Source organism: Budorcas taxicolor, chromosome 2 (genome assembly GCF_023091745.1).
Source record: "Budorcas taxicolor isolate Tak-1 chromosome 2, Takin1.1, whole genome shotgun sequence".
Taxonomy (NCBI): domain Eukaryota; kingdom Metazoa; phylum Chordata; class Mammalia; order Artiodactyla; family Bovidae; genus Budorcas; species Budorcas taxicolor.
In genome coordinates, this window is record NC_068911.1 from 165,580,825 (window position 1) to 165,587,701 (window position 6,877).

Here is a 6,877-nt window from a genome sequence, read left to right on the forward strand (position 1 = left end):
CAGGAAGTTGGTGATGGACAAGGAAGCCTGGCATGCTTTAGTCCATGAGGTTGCAAAGAGTCGGACACAACTGAGTGACTGAACTGAACTGATGGCCGTTCTATTTTTAGAGTTTTAAGACACCTCCACACCGTTTTCCTCAGTGGCTGCACCAATTTACATTTCCACTCACAGTGTACGAGGAGTCCCTTCTTTTTAATTTATGTTTTGGCCACACTGGGTGGCTTGTGGGATCCTAGTTCCCTGATCAGGTATAAAAACTGGGCTGTTGGCAGTGAGAGCATGGAGCCCTAACCACTGGACCACCAAGGGAATTTCCCAAGGGTTCCCTTCTTTCTACATCCTCACCGACACTTGTTATTTATGATTTTTTTTTAATGGACCAGTTATTTAATTAGGTTCTTCATAAGAAGTTTAGAACACTATTTTGCAAGGATGAATTCTATTTGTGAGAGCAAACACAGAGTAGAAATAGCCTTGGAGCTGAGGAACAGCTTTGATTCTTTGAAGAATCCGTGAGTCCACAGCTTTCTGATCACCCTGGCACTGCTCTGTAATTTTATACTTCTTTCTCTCCCCATCGAAGATCTCACCTTCCTGGTGCCTGGCTTACATAGTTTTTTTTCTTTTTTGGCCACGCCACTGGGCTTGCAGGATCTTACTTTCCTGACCACGGATCAAACCAGTGCCCCCTGCAGCAGACATGTGGAGTTCTAACGACCGGGTAGCCAGGGAAGTCCCCTTCTTCTTGAAGTAAACATCAGTGAGATGTTCTGGGGCCTTCACACCACTGATATCCAGTTTAGTGGAGGTGGCAATGACAAATGTTGTTCTATACCCAGGAACTCGATTGAGGGGAAAGACCGGGTCACAAGTAGCAAGCCATTGCTCACCTGTTTCAGGGAAACAACCGTCTCACCTTTGTGGCACTCAGTGAGGATGCTCAGAATGGGCCCAGGAGAGATGCTAGCATGCAGTTTTCTCATATGTTACTGAAGGGTTTTTGCCAAGACTCAACAGCTTTCCAGGCCCATCTTCAGTAGGATAATACCTAGGCATTTTGTGAAATTTAATCACTAGGGAAACACCATTCTTGGGCTTCCCTGGTGTCTCAGATGATAGAGAATCTGCCTGCAATTCAAGAGACCCAGGTTCAATCCCTGGGGCAGGAAGATCCCCTAGAGAAGGGGATGGCAACCCATTTCAGTATACTTGCCTGGAGAATCCTATGGACAGAGAAGCCTGGCAGGCCCCAGTGCATGGGGTTGCAGAGTCGGACAGGCCTGAAGCAATTTAGCACGCACACACATTCTCGTCACCGCCAACTGGTTTTGTGACAGTAGCAAGAACCTTCAGCTGCTTTTTCTTTTCAGCTTGGATTTAGCTGCTGAATACTTCCTTTTGTACAAGGCCTTTCTGGAATTCATAGCCAATTGGGAGTATCTGCCAATTCCTCTGACCAGGACAGGATTTCAGCGGCACTTCTTAACCTTTTTAGCTTTGCCATCAGAATCAGCCTTCTTTGTTTCAGGTTTTTTCTCCTTCGTATCTGGCTTCTCAGCCTTTTCACCTGCCATCTTTCAAGATGGGAAAGAGCTACTTGTGGTCTTTTTGATGGCAGTCGTTCTGACAGGTGTGAAGTGATATTTCATTGTGATTTTAATTTGCATTTCTCCAGTTATTAATGATGGTTAGCATCTTTTTCACATGCCTGTTGGCCATCTGTAGGTCTTTCCTGGAAAAATGTCTATTTAGGTCTTCTGTCCATTTTCAATTTTTTTTTTTTTTATGTTGAGTTGTATGAGTTATTTATATATTTTATATATTTATACATTTATATACTTCTTATTGATAATATCATTAGCAAATATTTCCTCTGATTCAGCTGATTGCCTTTTTGTTTTGTTGATAGTTTCCTTTGCAAAAGCTTTTATGTCTAACTAGGTTCCATTTGTTTATTTCTGCCTTCATTTCCTTTGCTTTAGGAGACAGAATGACGATAATATTGCTATGATTTATGTCAGTGTTCTGCCTATGTTTTCTTCAAGGAGTTTTATGGCTTCCAGTCTTACATTTAGGTCTTTAATCCATTTTGAGTTTATTTTTGCATATGATGTGAGAAAATACTCTAACTTCATTCTTTTACATGTAACCGTTCAGTTTTTCCTATTGCCTATTTACTGAAGAGATTTTCTTTCTTCCCTTGTATACCCTTGCCTCCACTGTTATATGTTCAGTTCAGTTCAGTCACTCAGTCATGTCTGACTCTTTGCAACCCCATGAATCGCAGCGCGCCAGGCCTCCCTGTCCATCACCAACCCCCGGACTTCACTCAGACTCACGTCCATCGAGTCCGTGATGCCATCCAGCCATCTCATCCTCTGTCGTCCCCTTCTCCTCCTGCCCTCAATCCCTCCCAGCATCAGAGTCTTTTCCAATGAGTCAACTCTTCGCATGAGGTGGCCAAAGTACTGGAGTTTCAGCTTTAGCATCATTCCTTCCAAAGAAATCCCAGGGCTGATCTCCTTCAGAATGGACTGGTTGGATCTCCTTGCAGTCCAAGGGACGCTCAAGAGTCTTCTCCAACACCACAGTTCAAAAGCATCAATTCTTTGGCGCTCAGCCTTCTTCACAGTCCAACTCTCACATCCATACATGACCACAGGAAAAACCATAGCCTTGACTAGACGGACCTCAGTCGGCAAAGTAATGTCTCTGCTTTTCAATATGCTGTATAGGTTGGTCATAATTTTTCTTCCATGGAGTAAGCGTCTTTTAATTTCATGGCTGCAGTCACCATCTACAGTGATTTTGGAGCCCCAAAAAATAAAGTCTGACACTATTTCCACTGTTTCCCCATCTATTTCCCATGACGTGATGGGACTGGATGCCATGATTTTCATTTTGTGAATGTGGAGCTTTAAGCCAACTTTTTCACTCTCCTCTTTCACCTTCATCAAGAGGCTTTTTAGTTCCTCTTCACTTTCTGCCATAAGGGTGGTTATACGTTAGTGAAAGTGAAGTCACTCAGTCATGTCCAACTCTTTGCGATCCCATGGACTGTATAGTCTACTAGGATTCTCTGTCCATGGGATTTTCCAGGCACGAGTACTGGAGTAGATTGCCATTTCCTTCTCCAGGGGATCTTCCTGGCCCAGGGATCGAACCCAGATCTCCTGCATTGCAGGCAGACGCTTTTACCCTCTGAGCCACCAGGGAAGCCCATGTGCAGGTTTATTTCTAGGCTCTCTATACTGTTCTGTTAACCTATGTCTCTGTTTTTATGCCGGTACCATGCTGTTTTGGTTACTGTGGCTTTGTAATAGTTCACCACATCTTCTGATTCCAGTTTTGAGTTGTGATTTAAAAAGAGGGTCTCCTCAGAACTTCCCTGGCTTGGGTTTGGTCACCGATCGGGGAACTAGGATCCCATATGCCATATGGCACAGCCAAGAAAATTAAGAAAGAAGGAATATCTCCCCAAATTCTCTGCCAAGGACTTATCTTCCCTAGGTCTAGTTCTTACGTTAGTGGTCTCAGCAGGAAGCAAAGGACCGTTCAAAGCATTTGCCAGAAGAAGGTTTTTTTTTTTAATTAGTTTTTTTGGAAGGATAATTGCTTTACAGAATTTTGTTGTTTAGAAGAAGGTTTAATGAAGGAGCTATTTACAGAGGTGTGGGCACAAACAGTGAACCGCCCTGGGGCTCACAACAGTGGAATAGAGTCACTAGTCTCAGGGCCTGAAGAGGTAAGGGAGGGAGCCTTGTTAATGAACCTGGCCAGACTCATATCCATGGTCGCTGGCCACTCAACAGGAGCTGTGACTTTTACTGGAGGAACATAGTACCTGCCAAAATCATATCATCACTGACTCAACGGACATGAGCAAACTCCGGGAGAGAGAGAAGGACAGGGAAACCTGGACGGCTGCAGTCCACGGGGTTGCAATGTGTGGACACAACTTAGCAATTGAACAACGAAAAAAATAACAGTATTATAAATATCCTGGTCTCACTCTCCTCCTTCCCTCTGATCCTCTGGCAATGTCTCCTACTAGCCAAACTTCACCTGAAACCATAAGGCAAGGAGGCCAAGGTCAGCGAGAGTCAGCCCCTGGACACAGGGCAGGGCAGAGAAGCACAGAGAATTCAGGGTAGGCAAAGAGTAGGCAGCCAGGAGGTTTCTCCTCTCTTTGTGAACTCAGCTTTGTGGAGGGGCTGAGAGGCAGAGGGCTGTGGTTGTCTCTCCAAGCAGCCTGACACCGTAACACACCCTTCTCCTCTCCAAGGCCCAAGTTACTTCGACCAGGAGGCTGTTTCCAGGCCTGGAGTAAATCTCTCCCATCCCTGGCTTCCTCAGTTCCCAGTGCCTCGCCTATCACTCAGCTCAGTGATTTGGCATTATTCTCTGTAGGGGTTTGTCTCCCCAGGGTACAGTTCTAGCATCCTCTTCACTGTGAGCTCTTTGCAGGCAGGGCCCTGGGCCAAAGAAGGCCATTTGCTCTGACACAGGGCCCAGCCCAGGACAAGTGCCTATGTTTGCTGAGTGAATGGAGTCCTGTGGCCTCACCCACCTCCCTCTGCCTTGGTGTACACAGCCTGGGCACATGTGTGTATCTGTTTCCTTGAGTTCAAAGGGACTCTTTGGTGGCAAGTGGCCCTGACCTGGCACACAACAGGCATCAAATGTTGCCTGAACTGGCCTAGGGAGGATTATCCTTCTTTCCTTCATTCATTCAATGAGTTTTTGAGATTTTACATGTACTGTGCTGGCCCTGGGGACACAGAAGTGTTCTTCCTGCCTTCCATTCTAGTGGGGGAAGCAGAAAAGGAAGGAATGGAAAATGAACAATATTATTAAAGACTGCAGTATAATAAACAGGGTGACGGGACACACGGTACATGGATGGACATTTATGTAGGGGATGGGCATAAGGCCTTTCTGAGGCGATGATATGTAAGCTGAGACCTGAAGATTAGTGAATGTGAAGAGCTGGAAGGGTATTCCAGGCAGAGGGAACAGCAAAAACAAAGAGCTAGAGGTGTTCCTGGGACCCCAGGGGATTCAGTGTTTCAGCCTGAAGAAGCGCTTAGGGGGAGGTTGAGACAGGTTAAGGAATCAGTGCTGGGGGGCTGCCTGGAGCCAGGTCCTGCACTGGGGGCTGGAGGGGAAGGGACAGTTCTCAGCGCCACCCTTTCTGCCTGTTGCCTAGCGCCACACTAAACAGTGCTGCTGGCAGGCCTTCCCCGCGCTCCCTCAGCTCCCCTCGGACTGGCAGCGGCTGTCAAATGACCAGCCCCGGAGGCCTTGCCAACCTCCTCCCCTGGAATATTTTTGAGGTAAGTCAGAAAATGACCAGCAGCCTCCAAAACCTGACTTTTTCTTGTGCATACCTTACAAGGGTATATTTGGCTGCCCTGGGTGTTAATCCCCCACCCCCTTGCACTAGACAGAGATATAAATATACCACACCAGGCAGTACACTCAGAAACATGGATTAATGACCATATACTCGGGGGCCCTAGTCACACTCAGAAGACACGCCATAGAGCAGCTGTGAGCACCCCCTCCCACACCTACACGCTTCAGTCCCCAGTCTCTCTCAGGCACACAACCACACACACAACTATATAGATGCCCCACAACACAGTCACAACAGCCAGCCTCGCAGACACTCCACAACCAGCACCATCACCACTCGCATAATCCCTCCCCCTGATCACAGTCACCTACCCACATACCCCCTTCACAGACGTGCACCCCACAGTCATCAGTCACATGTGGACACAACAGTTCCACAGTCTCCCTCTCCACACAGTGCACACACAATCATGTTGCATGCACACAGCCAGCAGGCCTACAGATCACAACACACTGGCCCACAAGTGGTTCCACACGGCCACCCCACCCCCACCCCTTACTCAAGGCCTCTCTGATTAAACACATCCAGCCCCTCCGCTTGTTATAGTGCCTGGCATTCTTCTGCGATTGAGTCAAAGACCTCCCCAGACAGAGGGGCTAAGTGGAAAGAAAATCATCAGGAGGGAGCATGCCAGAGGCCCAGGTCTGGGAAGGGGCCTGGCCACTTCCCGCTCAGGGACCCAGACAGCCTTTAGTGTGGAATTTGATCTTGACCCCGGCGGGGCTAAGGACCTGGGGGAGGGGTCACGCCTAGAGTGGACAGAAGCGGGGTGCGGGGGGTGGGTGATGACAGGTGGAACAAGCGGAGAGGCCCCTTAACCCTCGCGGCGTGGGAGGGGGGAACAGGAAGTGGGGTTACATATGGACTCAACCCTCCCACGTGGTCCTCCCACCGCCCTGCCCCAGGCTCCCGACTGTCCCCAAACGCACGGGGTGTGGTGTTGTCCCCCCTCCTCCTCCCAGCCCTGGGCGACAGCTGCGGGTGCACAGTGCTCAGGCGAGGGGTTTATCGCAGGGCGCCAGGCGGCGGCGGACACCCCCGACCTCCTTGCGGGCAGCGCGCAGGGTGCCGACTCCCCCAAGGCCCTCAACCCACCCTGTCCCCTTCCCGGGCTGGCCGGGCAGGAAGAGCGCCCTTCTAAGGCAGAACCACCTTCCTCCCCGGTCCTGCAACTGGGGACACTCGGAAGGGAAGGATGGGGAGAAAGAAGACCCGGGAAGACCCCGAGGTGGCGTTTGAGAGATGCCAACCTCCCCTCCCACACCTTCCACCCATCCCACCCCACTCCACCCCCCGCGCTGGTCCCGGGAGGGGCGGCCTCTCCCCGCCCCCGGGCCGCGAGGCCCGCTCCCTCCTCCCGCGGCCGGAGCCCGGGCCAAGTGGGCGCGCCCGCCCCGGGCCGGCGGATCCGGTGTCGGCTGCAGCTGGCAGTGCGGCTGGCGGGCGCGGGCGGCC

General features: G+C 49.9%; 1 pseudogene; it reads right to left on the reverse strand.

Moving 5' to 3' along the window:
- Positions 1 to 414: 414 nt before the first annotated feature.
- On the reverse strand, positions 415 to 1,577 carry LOC128043316 (60S ribosomal protein L6-like; annotated as a pseudogene).
- Positions 1,578 to 6,877: the final 5,300 nt, after the last annotated feature.